This window comes from Haemaphysalis longicornis, unplaced genomic scaffold (genome assembly GCF_048455015.1).
Source record: "Haemaphysalis longicornis isolate Haplotype H1 unplaced genomic scaffold, Haemaphysalis longicornis Haplotype H1 scaffold_1, whole genome shotgun sequence".
In the NCBI taxonomy this organism is placed as follows: domain Eukaryota; kingdom Metazoa; phylum Arthropoda; class Arachnida; order Ixodida; family Ixodidae; genus Haemaphysalis; species Haemaphysalis longicornis.
Window position 1 is genome coordinate 231,464,027 of NW_027526203.1, and position 15,400 is coordinate 231,479,426.

General features: G+C 45.7%; 1 long non-coding RNA gene across 2 annotated transcripts; it reads right to left on the minus strand.

The window, feature by feature from the left end:
- Window positions 1-4,295: 4,295 nt before the first annotated feature.
- Window positions 4,296-12,348, minus strand: LOC144142626 (uncharacterized). 2 transcript variants are annotated; one of them, XR_013317011.1, is made up of 3 exons: window positions 12,013-12,348; window positions 10,756-11,019; window positions 4,296-4,426 (listed from the first exon to the last, which is right to left on the minus strand). It is a non-coding gene; the product is annotated as an uncharacterized LOC144142626 (long non-coding RNA). The 2 variants fall into 2 exon arrangements; XR_013317010.1 differs by lacking the exon at window positions 12,013-12,348 and having other exon boundaries at window positions 10,756-11,948.
- Window positions 12,349-15,400: the final 3,052 nt, after the last annotated feature.

Here is a 15,400-nt window from a genome sequence, read left to right on the forward strand (position 1 = left end):
ACTTGTACAGGGCCGCTTCTCATTATCTTTATGGATATATCATCTACATATACTGCAGGTTTGATATCACCAATGCTGTCTGGTTCCGCTGGTGGGTTTTTCATGGCTATGATAAGAACTGGGGTGATAGTAAAGCACCTTGAGGCGTGCCACGGTTGAAGTCTTCCTTCTCCCGGGCTTTCAGTGGTCCGAGCGTGAGTAATGTCTTCCGGTTGCATAGAAAACTACGCACATAGTTGTATATTTTGAGCCGCAGTTTGTTTCTTGCAGATTTAAGCTTTAAGTCATGTGATACATTATCAAATGCCTTCGAGGGGCCGAGGGCCAGGCTGCTTTTATCTGAGCGAAGCTGGGGTCGTCCTCGTTGAGTGGGAGAAGGTAGTCCTGTACCGAGGTCCTCTTTCTGTAGCCGATGAGTCTATGTTGGAATGCGCTCGTGTCCTCGAGGTTCTTGGCGAGTCTGATTAGGATGACCTTTTCTATGAGTTTGCCCAGACAGGATGTTAATTATGGGGCTTAGATTGTGCAGGCGAAGTTTTTTTTTTTTTTTCTGATGCAGATACTATAGTATGACCCAAGCCGTCTTATACAGGCAAGGCGGGATCTTTCCTTTCTCCCAGGCTTCGTTCATGGAGGTCGTAGGCGGGCCTAGTCTTTGCAATGCTTAATTCACATTTCTTGAGTAATCCAAGAAATGTAAATATGCTTGTACTGAGCTCTGTCCGGTTCGTCTGCCATGCTGCGTTTCGTGCGCTCCAGGGACCCAGTGTTTTCTCTGTGATCATGGATCTATTCAGGTATGCGAGCCAATTTGATCCTCCTGCATAAGCTGGATATACTGGGCGATCTTTGAGAGGGAGGTACCTCTTGGCTAGTTTCACCAGTAGGTGCCTCGGATCTTTGTTCTGTCCCTCTAGCAGGCGATTGGTGTCCTTAGCTTTGTCTGTCGCTGACTGATTCAGTTCGGTGTGCCGCGTAAAAGTTTTTAAGCGCGTTTGATACGTTAACATTTTCACTTAGGTAATGCCATTTCGTACTCGTGAGCGCCTCGGCATAGCCTTGTGCTTCACTGAAAATGCGGGCGATCCCTAAAATCATACAAGGGCTTCTTGTTTTCATGAGTGCGCCCGCTTAGCGCCATGCAGGTATCCCGAAAGTATCGATAAGGTACGAATAGGGTTGTCAAGGGCTACACGACAGTTGTTGCTTGGACTATACCGCAACACGTTGCTATAATTTTTTTGCGGATTAATTGCTTTCTGTCAAGGAAACAGAAAGAGAGCTATTGCATTTTGTGCTTTGTTCACTGCCTTCCGGCATCTTGTTTTAAATCAGCCCCTTGCAATAATGTTAAGTTTCCGTTCATGTAAGTTCGCAAGGTAGTAGCTGCCCACAACACCCGCATTCCATCGAACTATACGCCGGCAATGCGACCGCTCCTTCCGCTGCGGTGCGTGATGAAGCCCCGAGTGTGCCTATAGATATTCCAGGAGTAAAGAAAAAAACGTGATCTTTCAATATCGGCCCTGCAACAGCTAACTTTGACGTACCTGCACGAGACATACAGTGACCGAACCCATGTATACACCGATGGCTCGGTAACATCGTCGGGTTCTGCCGGCGCTGTTATTATACCATGAATGTCACTGTCCAGCAAATTCAAGATAGCCAATCCTACAACCTCCATGGCTACAGAACTTACGGCCATCCGTAGCGCTCTTCACACCATCGAGCAAAGTTCGTGCCGCAAATGGGCTGTCTTCTGTGATTCGAAGCCTGCACTTCAGTCACTCCAGTCAGCCCTGTGCCGGGGACCTCACGAACAGCTCCTAACAGAAATAAGAATGGTGTACGACCGTGCTGCCCAGGCGGGCCATGATGCCACCCTGCAGTGGCTTCCCAGCCACTGCGGAATTGTCGAAGTGCGGACGCTGCCACCTGGTTGGCGCATCAAACAGCGACGACTGTACTCATTCCATTGTCTAGGACGGACGCAGCTAGGGCTCTCCGCATACTTGCCCTGGAAACAGCAATCTCCCAATGGTCTACAGAAGGATTCACATGTGCACGCATTGGTGCCCTTGACCCGCACCTGCAATGTTCCCTCCCACTAAGCCTCCCACGGTCTGACGCAGCTCTTCTTTGCCGTCTCTGGCTCGGGGCGGCTTTCACAAATGCCTATTCATACATAATAGGAATGGCAGTAAGTGAGAGTGTGAAACGTGCGGCACGCCAAAGACGATACGCCACGCATTATGCAAGTGCCCACGCTACTCGCCTGAAAGAGAGAAGCTGTCGTCAGCACTGAGGAACGTGTACTCTCGGAGGCCATTTTCGGAGGAGAAGATTCTGTGCCACTGGCCTTCTCTGTCATCCGTTCAGAAGGCGACTAAGGAACTCTTACGCTTTCTACGCGCGACGAACTTAAACAACAGACTATAGACTGAAAGCCTCCAGTGTCAGTGTCAGTGCTTCAGCGCAGGGCATACGTGCCTGCTCCAACTTTTATGCATTCTTTCCTTTGTCTTTTTTGCCTATTTTCCCTTTCCCACGTGCAGGATAGCAAACTAGGCTCTAGCCACGTTAATTGTCTTGCCTTCCTTCTACATCCTTCCTTCAGTTCATGTAAAAATCAAGCTGAGTTATAGCGGGTGAAGTTCAAACCCATGTCACTAGAAAATAACACACTCAGTTTTTTCTGAATTCAAAACTTTGCTTTTCACCGCTACGACGACGTAGTTGAAATTCATGGCCACTCGGCCCTGAATCCCACGCCAACGTCGCTAAGCCTCGTCTACGCGCACACACGTCCGACAAACGTCATCGCACCGTGGCGCTAAGCATGGTGACGCACGCTATTGTAGCCGTATCCTTGACCTTCAGCCGAATGCTGCTAAGTGCACGCCCAGCGTGTCCTACCTTGTGTTTTCTACGGGTTGTACTCTGGACGCCAGCGAGCCCACACGCGACGAGCCCCGAATGCGGAATCGCCATGGCATGCCGTAAAACCCAGGCCTCAGCCGCCTTACTCTGTCCGCCCTGCATTCGGCCACGGCCCGGCTACCACACGTTACGCTCCGTCGAACACTGCGCCCTGCAAGTGCCGTTATCGTGACCTCAACCGATACGGTGCACCTTACGCAAGCGGAGCGGTGGTGTGGCCGTTTCTCCCACACGTTTCACAGCGACTAGCTGCTGACCAAACCTGCGTACGTCGACACGGTGTGTGTAGAAAAAAAGTCGCGTCGACAAAATTTTATCTTGCGGCAAAGCCAACTTTCGTGTGAATGCTCTGTAAGATCTCAATCTAATGCAGGTATCTTGTAAAAAACATCCCACTGAAATTGGCCAATAGGGTGATTCTATTATTATAGCTGAGCTTCCTTTACTTGTTTATTTATTTCACAGCGAAGTTTTAAACGTTTCAGAATTCTCGGCTGCTGTCAATTCATGGCCGTCTACGGAGGGAGTATGGTTCCAGGAAACGGCGGCCGTAAAGCTTGTTTAATCGAAGCTATCCCAAAACAAATTATATGAAAATTGGCCGCTAAGACGACTATAACATTGCAGGGAGTTTAATTTAATTTTCGTAATTACGTAGTTTCACATTGAAGTAGCAAATATTCTGAAGTTCCCGTCTGCTGTCAATTCGTGTACGTATTCTACGGAAAGGAAACGGAAAGCCGCATGTTTTTCCGCTAAAATAAAGCTCTAATCAGTCCAAGTTTTATTCAGCGAATTAACTGGTAAGTATGCTCAATAGCAAATCACAAACGTGTTTTGTTTCGTGCAGTTCTTGTTCGTTTCCTTTATTTATTACGAAAAACGGGGTCGTGTTTAAACCACATAGCGTTCGAAAAACAGTGCTCAAATTGCAGGGTGGATTAGCTATTCGCATACAATTGGATACAGAGTTTAGTAATGTTTAGTCATTTTAAATCACAGTGCGCCCCAGAACTACCCTACTGAAAAAAATCAAACGATATATGAACGATAACTCGTATACGAGATTATGGGATCGTAAGGTGAATGATATCATAGGCTTCAACGACATCATTGAGATATCGTAGTAGCATATCGTAGTAGCTCATCGTAGTAGCTCATCGTATACGTTGGATCATACAAGTCGGATCGTTGCAAGCGATGTCGTTCGAGTTTATCGTACAGATTTTGCTGGGGTGAGCGACAATATGTATTCGATGTGTGCGTGTAATACAAGCGTTAAATGCGCAGGTGTTGATATTGTGCTGTGAATGTGCTTAGATCGTTGCACAGTAGAATACGCAAAAGAATACTTGGAAGCTGCTGCCTTTTCCCTTTTATTTCATGTCCCGCAGCAGGTTGGCCACATATCCGTTAAATGCTTTCAGCCGCTTCTCCGTGGTAGCTTCACTGTTCCGGTGTTTCATGAAGTAACCATGGGCACCTGCACAAAATGGAAAAAGAGAGGGAGCAGAGAACATGTGTTTAGAGGGTGCACGTGAACCTTTTGGGTGTGTCTGACCCATTAATCAAGCGATATTACATACATGCTCAGTTAGTTGTACCACCTGTGAAGACTTTCCATGGTCAAATGAGGCTACTCTTCACAACTGCAGAAGCTGTGCTTGCTCACAATGCTATGACTATGACCACCAAACATCGTTGGCCCACACTTAAATGCAAGATTCGTCACATGTGGAGATGTGTCCCTTATTATTGTGCTAGTGCAGTGGAGAAAGGTGTGGGGAGGGGCACCTAAGAAAAGCCATGTTTCCCTTAAGCTTCATGAGCTTGAGCTCACAGCATGGCTGCAGGCTGACGCTAAGGTCCGAGGCGCAAGCCTATACCAGCACATCTTATATTGAGCACGGACCACCACTTGGACATGGCACTTGCCTCACGAGTTTATGTGGATGCTATGTCGTGAGAACAGTGCATTCGCAATATTGTTTATTTTGCCCCTATCCCTGATCTTTAATAATGTGCAAGAATTCGCAACTACAATATAACAATTGAACCAAATAATGCAATATTTCATTACAACTCAAACCGAATAAGACCTGGTGAAATGTAACAGCGCAATAAACGGCAAGGGACACAGAAGAAAATTCACAAGACGGGCGCTTCTGTGTCCCTCGTTGTTTATTGCGCTATTACATTTCATCATGAATTTGTACCAACTCACCCAAATTTCCATTTTGTTCGAATAAAACCATTTGAAAATTACGAGCGAGGTCTCTCCACTTGGGCTTTCCTGCACTGCTTGAGTGACAAACAGTGAAACGCTGATGGAGCATTTGATAACCACCTCTCATCTCCTTAGTATTATTGGGCCAGCTCTGCCCCTCTGGCCATAATGCAATTCATGAAAACAGCAACAGTGAAATAATGGGGGGCAAAACCAACATGAATCAGAGGCAAGGGCCCGATATATGAGCCTAACGTTGGAATAAGTTGAACGAGTATTTGATGACACTAGATGGTGGCTGAAACAAACCATTGCAGTCTCGAAGACATCAAATAACTTTGCATTTAAAATAAGCATCTATTGCGGGGAATTCGTCACAGCTCTCAAAAATAAATGAATTGCATCGCATATGACCCTCCTTCTCATGAAAATTTGGATCGTGTTAAAGCTTACAATCGATAGCTAAATGTATTGTTGTTCTAGGACACCTGCTTCAAGTGTTCGTGGCAAGAGCCGAAGGACTGTATGGAGAATGTTTTATGACCTGTAACGTGCGCCAGTTGTTGCATCTCGAAAACTGTGTGGAAAATTTAGGACCGTTATCGGCTTTCTCCGTCTTTCCCTTTGAGACGGGAAATAGAAGAATTACAAAAATGGTGAAGGCAACAAAAGGAGCTCCTTATCAAATTGTGGAAAGAGTTGTTCATCAGGAGCTAGAGGTTATGCTTCATTCATCACCTCTAGCCTCAAATGTGCAGCTCTTCTGTGAGCAACAATTACGCAATGCTCTTACCACGAAGAAACACACAATGCAAATGGGTAAGTGCAAACAAACAACTATTTATTCTTTGGAACGCCTCCAACAGCTTTACAGAAAAGAGAAGAAACAAACACTAAAAAAAGGGTGGGGGGGAGATTTAAGGCGAGAAATGAAACAACGAAATACAGAAATTTTGACTCTGAACTATTCAAGTTGAATGCGCAGAAGCCTAATCATCAGAATTTTCTGCGCACACCCGGATTTACGGGGGCCAGGGTGCATCTTTTAAAAGGACAGTTTTGCAACAACCTTAAGACTATGACGCGTGCTCACGTATTCTCCGAATGTGCCTGATCCCATGAAACAGGACTTCACAATTTTCCTTTTCTGCAGCTTGGGTGATTTGAACAAAACCTCGGTCTGCCCAAATAAAGCCTTCTATCCACACACTTTGCAGTGTGTGGCCAAGTTTCCAGGCCCGCTCGTCCGCTCACCTGTGTAGCGGGTGCTCCCTGAGCCTGGTGTTTACGCACCTGCCTGGGTGTCCCATCCAGCTTCTTTTGCAGTTCAAGGGGATGCGGTAGACAGCGCCGACCGAGCATTCAACAAATTTTGTTTTCTGCTTTGTGTCAAACTGATATTTTCACGCCGTGTTTCCATCCTGATTAACCCTATTACAAAGCCCTTTAATTTGATGGGGGCTGAGAAAACGACTCCAGCTTCTCGCTTCGCTTTTAGCTTCTTTATCTTGTGTATGTACAGGCTAACTTTCTTTCTCTGCTGTTCTTTGGGCCCTTGCTTGGCTTTACTCCCTTTAGCACTTCTAGGCAGTGGACACAAGAACTTGCGTGGGAAACCCACTAGACCTTAAGCGTGCCCACTGTTACAGTTACAGGACTTTTTTTAGGGCTTGGAGGAAACAGCCTGCAGCAATGCTTCTCTGTACTAGCTTCGGATGTCCAGAGTTAAAGGGAAGCATAGGTACCCCCCCCCCGCTTCGATAAGACCCGCACGTATTGGATGCTCCAAAATGGATTTGAATGTCTAAATACCGCAGCCTATCGCTGTCAGGTGTCTCATGTTTGAACTGTAACCCCTCAAATGCAGTGTGAAAGTGCTCAAGTATGGCAAAAAGCTAGTAAAGAGAAGCATTGTTGCAGGCTGTTTCCTCCAAGCCCTAAAAAAAGTCCTGTAACTGTAACAGTGGGCACGCTTAAGGTCTAGTGGGTTTCCCACGCAAGTTCTTGTGTCCACTGCCTAGAAGTGCTAAAGGTGGTAAAGCCAAGCAAGGGCCCATAGAACAGCAGAGAAAGAAAGTTAGCCTGTACATACACAAGATAAAGAAGCTAAAAGCGAAGCGAGAAGCTGGAGTCGTTTTCTGAGCCCCCATCAAATTAAAGGGCTTTGTAAGAGGGTTAATCAGGATGGAAACACGGCGTGAAAATATCAGTTTGACACACAGCAGAAAACAAAATTTGTTGAATGCTCGGTCGGCACTGTCTACCGCATCCCCTTTAACTGCAAAAGAAGCTGGATGGAACACCCAGGCAGGTGCGTAAACACCAGGCTCAGGGAGCACCCGCTACACAGGTGAGCGGACGAGCGGGCCTGGAAACTTGGCCACACACTGCAAAGTGTGTGGATAGAAGGCTTTATTTGGGCAGACCGAGGTTTTGTTCAAATCACCCAAGCTGCAGAAAAGGAAAATTGTGAAGTCCTGTTTCATGGGATCAGGCACATTCGGAGAATACGTGAGCACGCGTCATAGTCTTAAGGTTGTTGCAAAACTGTCCTTTTAAAAGATGCACCCTGGCCCCTGTAAATCCGGGTGTGCGCAGAAAATTCTGATGATTAGGCTTCTGTGCATTCAACTTGAATAGTTCAGAGTCAAAATTTCTGTATTTTGTTGTTTCATTTCTCGCCTTAAATCTCCCCCTCCCCCCCCCACCCTTTTTTTAGTGTTTGTTTCTTCCCTTTTCTGTAAAGCTGTTGGAGGCGTTCCAAAGAACAAATAGTTGCTTGTTTGCACTTACCCATTTGCGTTGTGTGTTTCTTTGTCTCCATCCTTGTATCGTAAGCCTAAGCAGTGCATTAATCTAACCCAAGCGTGATATGAACAACTAGCCCAGAGAAGTGCTTTAATCAGTTTGAAAGCATTGATGGTGGTTGTCGAAAAAGATTGTGTGATAAACTGCAACATCGTCTGCGACGAGATGTGCACGGGAAGATATGCAACATGGTAGATGATAAAAATAGATTTAAAACGTAGAGGACCAAGCACACTGCCTTGGACGACACCAAATTAATGGCGGCAAAATAAGTAGAGGTATTAGCAGACGTTAACTTGAAGGGGCACTAAATAGGCTCCCGAAGGTAGTGGTTTCAAATACAAAATTGCTAGACAACATGTTCACGACAACGTATACCAAATATAATACCTCTGCGTAAAGCGAATGCTGCACAAAAGTGCAAGAAAGGTCTTCGCTTCTTTCCTTGTTTACCTGTCAATCCTTGTCGCCATTCTCACACACTCTGACGTAACTTTGCGACTCTGACGCAACCTTCATGGCAAAGCTGGTGCTGAACACTACAGCGTTGCTTTTGGCGGGTTTCCTAAAATCTGCAGTTAATCAGCGTTCCCAGCTGCGGTGGAAATGCGGGTGCATGGTTCGGCGGTTCCGCCGAACGGCACTACAGCACAGCTATCTTTGGAAAAACAAATGTCGATCGTTGCCATCCGTTACACGAGCTTAGCTCAGTTTGTGGATATAGTGCATTGTTTGCAAAGTATGAATAACACCGAAAAACACGGAGAGCCTCTGCAGGTGGAATCGCCGCTACAAGCGTGACCGCGGCAAGCATCTGCCTGCACGGTCGACAAGGACCCCGCTATGCAGTGTATACGTGATATGGCATGAACCGCAGCAGTTAAAACTTGTCACTGCCCTATTGCTGGAAATCAGTTTACAAATGCATGAAAGGGGGAAATAGTGCAGTCCCTGGTAATCGTCATCAGCTCAGCTTCGTAAAGTGGTGACTGAATAACTGCGGCGATGCTAAGCCTTTTTTGCGCAAGTTAGAGGGACCTGCTCGCTGCAACAGCGCCACCTGCAAGAAATGCTAGCGAACCGCCAATCGTAGGTGGAAATCTTCAATTACAGTCACCAGCGAACATGTGTTTGGGACCCCCCTATCTGGCCGTCAAACACTCATTTCCCCCATTCTACAACTGACGTACCGACGCAACCACGGCAGTGCGAGCGGCCCGCCTGCTTACTGCCCCACTCAGCTCAGCGCAGCCAGCAGTGGGCAGAGCATACACGTCGCCTGCTAAAAAAGAAAAGCGTGACAAGCAGAGTCAATGGCTGTGTGTACCTCGAAACTGTAAGGTCTCTAGGTGGTCTTGTGCATGTCAGTGATGTCATAGCATTCACACCGATTAAGAGGTGCGAGGACAGGGTGAAAGCTCCAGGCCTTATTGCCAACCCTTTTTATTGAACAATAACTAAGCTAATACTTAACACTTTTAAACCATTTTTTGCGGGATGCTGTTCCTTCAGCGAACAACACGTAAAATCGCTACATTTGGAACCCTGTTTAGGGCCCCTTTAATTCAACAAGGAAGAAAATCCGTGATCCAAATGAGGACATTAGGGTGAAGTCTGAGTAGTAGTCTGCGGTGTGTAATGCGATCAAATGCGTTAGAAAAATTGAGATAAACTGCAGGAGTGTGTAAACCTGCGTCAATGGATGAATGTAGACCCTGAAGAATCCCAGAAAGTTGCGTTTTACGAGAGTAACCCTTGTGAGTTACTCTTAACCCCATGCTGATATCCAAATATGATGATGTAATTTTATAAGTACTTAGTGACTTGAGAGAGAATGAAATGTTCCACAACCTTGCATATGGTGCTTGTTAGGGAAATTGGCCTGTAGTTTAATGGTGAAGCACGGTACCCAGATGGAAAGGTTTGTACTACCTCGGCTATCCACCCATCACTGAGAATAGCGCCTGTCGAGAGACTGAAAATAGCGCCATCAGAATTCTACAGTGTGGATTGTACTTTTCAGTACACTGTAAATAATACCAGTAGGATCTGAAGTAGGTGGAATTTTAAGCTTACCTAAAATAGAAAGTAGTTCCACGTCAGTTTGTATGGTTAGTTCTTCAAGCCTTATAGAAATATTTTATGATGATGATGGTGTTTAGGTTTTAATGGCGCAAGGCCAACTAAGGGCAAAGAGCGCCAAACAAAAGTCGTGTTATGAGAGCGACATGAAAGTAAAAGTAAAACATTTCAGTAAAAATAAACAAAGTAAGACACAACATAATTAAGATGACTGGTGTAAAGGGCCAGGTTGTCAAGATGCATGATAAGAAATGAGATGTAAAAATTTTACGTCGGTAAGAAACTCGAAAACACGTTTGAGTGAAAACATGGGCTTGTCTCCTACGAAGTATGACGGGTGTTGTGGAATATGTCGTGTGTATAGTTGTTAGAAGTGTTTGAATTGTGTTATGCCAAGTGCCTTGCATTGAATGAGTATGTGGATTTGGGATAGGCCCTCTCCACACCCGCTGCATATGTATAGAAACATTTTAAAAGGATTGCCTGGCTTGATTCCATGCGAATGAACCCTTTAAAACAAAGTTCGGTTTCTCTTCCTGCGCCTCCAGATTCTCTTGAATATCCCCACTAACCAATAACATGCTTAAAATGCACAGCACTGCTTCACGAAAATGTTTCCAATAACCAGAGGCTAGAACACTGCTAACAGGTATACATCATGACAATGGAAGTTTGCACAAAGTGCAATAACTAACCTGCAAGTACATAATCGATGGGTGCACTGAATGGCAGCAGTGCCTGGGGCCGAGGAAATGACGTGCGTTTGAAGGGGTGTGCCGAGTGACTTGGTGCCAGGTGACAGACAAAGGAATGGCTTTTCCTGGTGGCGAAGCATACAGAGCACCAAGGGAAGGCCGGCCGCAGCTTAGGTCCAGCAGGTGGTTGGCCAGGGGAGGCCCTGGCAAAGCCTTGGGAACTGTACTGACAGGCAGCCGACCCAGGACAGCCAGCAGCAGCACCTGAAGGTACACGATCTGTGAGTGCACAGACAGTAGTTGAAATACAAGAGAAGGCCACGCAAAGATCAAATGCTTACATCAAGTGGATTTGTAATCGCTTAAGGACATTCACCATCAAGGCAATAATAAGAACATTCCAGCAACATCCAAAGTGAAATTTAGGTCACATTAAGGATGTGTTTATTAGACACGCCAGTAATGCGATTGGGGTATTCATGATATATCCAAAGCTTACCGCTACGCTAATTTGCATTGAACGCATGCTAGCAGCTTATCTGGGTCCATAGCTTTCAATAGGGACTAGTGTGTGCTTGTTGAGGATCCTCTATTGCATTGCCTAGCTTGTCTTTGCAAGTTCGATTCTCCAATATAAATCGAGTTGAGAGTGCGGGCCTACAGTTTCCTTGTTAGTCTCTGTATGGTCTTCAATTTCGGGATATTAGGATGTTGACACCTTGCTTAACTTTCATCACTAATTTACAACAATGCAGATGCCTCTGATATCGAGCCCCACAGTTCCCGCGAGCTGCTCCTACGGAATCAAGTGCCCGCTTTTTCGCATGTACACTACTTCCAGGGCATCTCCTGTCCACGTTACTTCATCGTATACCGCAGGCATTCACGAATGTGTACTGATCACAGCGTTGTGCCGCTCACGCGAAATTTCGACGGGATCTGCAGTCGCGAAGGCAGATTTTGGTAGACACATAACGCAAAAACGCATAGGTTTTAAAGAACCTCGCGTGATGTGATCATGTCAAATAATTAGCAGCCCTCTACTACAGCGCGAGCGTCGTAGTTAAGGTCTAGCTTACGCGTAATTTGATGCTGACTGCCGCGGAAACCGTGGACAGGTAAATCCAGGTCGCCCAGAAAGTACGCAAGTCCCCTAGGATTTAAGAGAAAATGAGATGGGGGTTTAGTGAACCGCTGACCCATAAATACCAGAACCCATTCCAAACAAGTACAGATTTATAAAACATGCCTACTTACCCTAGCAGGAACTGTTTCCTACGTAAAGTCCTTCTTCACTGTCGTCCTCACTTTGCGAACACCAATACACTTTGTTCGGAAGCAATGCCATCCACTTTTGACGCGCAGTCTTTTGAGGCGGGCGGCGATGATCGTTCTTCCAGTGCCCATGTTTTCAACACATGCGTAGGTTGGAAGGACTGACATCGCGCAATAAAACTTCTATAAGTTTGATTTCAGCTGGAAATCTGCAGATAAAACTGATGCAAACAGCACAGCACAACGCGGGATCCTCACAAACGCACACACAATGTGAGACATAGTTGCCAGGCTGCAATAGCAGCACCTCTTTGACGAAAGTCGTGTTAGTACGAGAATATCGGCAATAATCTTTTCGTTTCTGAAAGCTATAACAAGTTTATATCTTAAAATTGAGGTTTTCATACGCAGAAGTACATAGTAATGAAAAACTTTGACACATATACATTGATGTTAAAGTAGTTTCGATAGTTTTGACGGCCTTTATTCTGGTCAATTCTCAGCGGTTTCTTTTCCTTTTTTAGAGAAATAGACGGAACAAATCGCAAACGTTGACGTGATTGGAAGCAGGAAACAAGCGCTTACCCTTGTAAAATAAAAAGCTATTAAATTCCTCACGGACAAAAAAAAAAAAAATCTTTCCCGAGATTTGAACTTGCGACTATCAAAACGCTAGACGAGCATTCTACCACTGCCCTATCCTAGCAAGGTGCTTTGGTGGGCTAAAAATGTAGTATAATTACCAAAGTGTCAATAGATATTGTTGCTTGAGTCTTGTTTTGACCGTAGTTTAGACATTTCGGCAGTTATAGCGCTTGCTCCTCTCGCACCGATCTTGCTGACAAGGCCAACTACGCTAATGTTACAAGCCATATAGCCAAAGCTCCCTTATTTGACCCAACAAAGCTATCTCAGATCATCCCCGATCTCTTCCATGCAAGCGACGGTAGCCACGAATGAAGTGAAATGCGCCGCTAGTTTGGTAACGCTTGTTTGTCACGCACCGATCTTGCAGACAAGCCACATCACGCTAATACGACAATTAATGACAGCAAACCTGTTGTGTAAAACGACTGCTGACAGCACCGAAAACCTCTGAAGTAGTTAGAGTACGTGGGCATAGCTCAAGGCGCAACATGAGAAAGCAACCGAAGCGACGAACGACGCGAAAACCGTGATGGGTACAGCAAACAGGTGCAGTGTGCGGTAGCGATGAGCGAAAAGAATATTACAGGCCGCTCCCAGCGGCCCATGTGAAAATAGAAGATAGAATCCCTGCCTACACGCCCTAAAATACATCTGCACAGCCGATTGAGTTTGTCGCTAAAGAAAAGCAACCAAGGCTGCAGCAATAAACTGTGCTTGCCTTGGTGTGAGCCAAAGCATGTCTTGACATCGTTGTTTGGTAGGGCTTCTGACTGTTATTAAAAAAGAAAAAATACAGTGTGGACAGGCAGCTAGGGCACAAATGTGTACGTCTAGCGTCTGTCATGCACTGTTTTGGAGGATACGGCGCAACGTGCTGTTATACAGAAACAAATACTTCACAGTGAACAGTTTGGCTGTACATGGTACGTTTCACTGAAAAAAAAAAAATGCTGAAGCCCCAGCTTGTTATGTGCTTTTATGGATTAAGCATGTCCCATCAGCAGCTGTTTTCAAATACTCTAATTCCTATTGGAGCATTGTAAAGTTTAAACAGGGATTTCTTCAATGCCCCCTCCCCACTCAAAATCCCCCCAACACCCCATGAGGAGAATTCGGACAACCCCCCCAAAAGCAAAATTCTGGATGAACCCTTGTTTGTGCTCAACTTGTGCATCTTCCAGTAAGATCCTTACAAACATTCCCTGAAGGAACAAGGGGTGTCAATTTCACTGAAAATGATAAATGGTGCTTTTTAGTTTTGGTCGGTTGTCAACATATAACGTCCTCAATAAGCACGCACCGGGGTTGCCCCCAAAACCGGTGCAACGCACAGTGCCAGGTGACAATGTGCACCCGGCATGGAGCGTTGATCGAGGACAAACTGAGCAATTCTACCCAAGCACCATCTCTTAAGCTAAGAAAGCCACGCATAAAAATGTTCACAAGTGGCAATACAGCAGCATAACGTGACACAGCGCTACTAGAAAGTGATATTTATTGAAGGGCAATGATTATGTGTACATTAAACCCATATCCGTCACACATGCGCAACAATGCACTTTCACCGCTTCAACTAAACAGCTACATACAAGCTGATTCTCATCTTCGTTAAAGCCATGATACGAGTGCCTGTTTCTGTCCACCCTTCCGCTTGATGGTCTAGGCACCCCAGTGACTGTTCATGAAAATTCAATCGAACGAAACGGATGCAAATCTCCAACTGGCTGGCAATTCATGCAGCCTTCTTTGCAGTACACGAAGTTCATGTCTTCATTTACAATCTCTGGCCATTGTTGCCTCCGTGCGGAGCCCGTCGCATCATTGCCTAATGATTTCGCAAGCAAGTCATCCTTGTCAGTACCAACATACAGCTCTGTCCACCTTCACACAAGTGCACCGATGCGCCATCACCACCGTCGCTGCAGCAGACGGTGGAGAAAGCCGCTTCTCCAGCGTTGTTCGCAATGTATCTTGTGATTGCACCCCGGAGCCCCGTCGACTCCCTCAGTGTGTGGCGCGACGGTGTGGCCCGGTTTATGGAGGACAGGTGGTGCACACCAGCGCAGTTGATCAAGGATGAAGAGGCGCACCGGTGCGCCCCGGTGTGACTGGTGCAGTTTATCGAAGATGCTATTAGTAGAAATCACTGTGTTTTTACGTGTCATATTTAAATGTCACCTAATAATGCTGTCAGTTCACTTTGCAACAGGGTTGAAGAGCTGTGTGTTTAGATCGCCCAGTCCAATTTAGGGTTATTGAGTGGTTGGCTGAACACAGTCGACCAAATAGTCCGAGTACCAGTACAACCCTTGGGCAGACATAAAAATGTCTGCTGGTGTGTATGTAGGGGGGATATAGGTAACATATTGAAGAAGCAGAGGGAGAGGGCATGAATTAAAACCTAACACACACACAATATTGACTAAGAAACAAAAAGATGTCAAAAGCACCGAAATTTTGAAGCATTAAGGCTAACACGGTGGGCAGCAAGCACAGCAACACTCTCAAAATCGTATTGATCCATGATCATATTGATCCAACACTTGATCGTATTGAACCATGACCCATGATGTATCTTTTTGTATCTTTTGCATCTGATGTATCTTTTTTTTTGTTCTTGCTGTTTTACAGCTGTGTGCAGTATTATATTCTTGCCCCTCCTGCTGAGGCCCTTAAATGGGCCTGCAGTATTCTGTGAATAAGTAAATAAATAAATAAATAA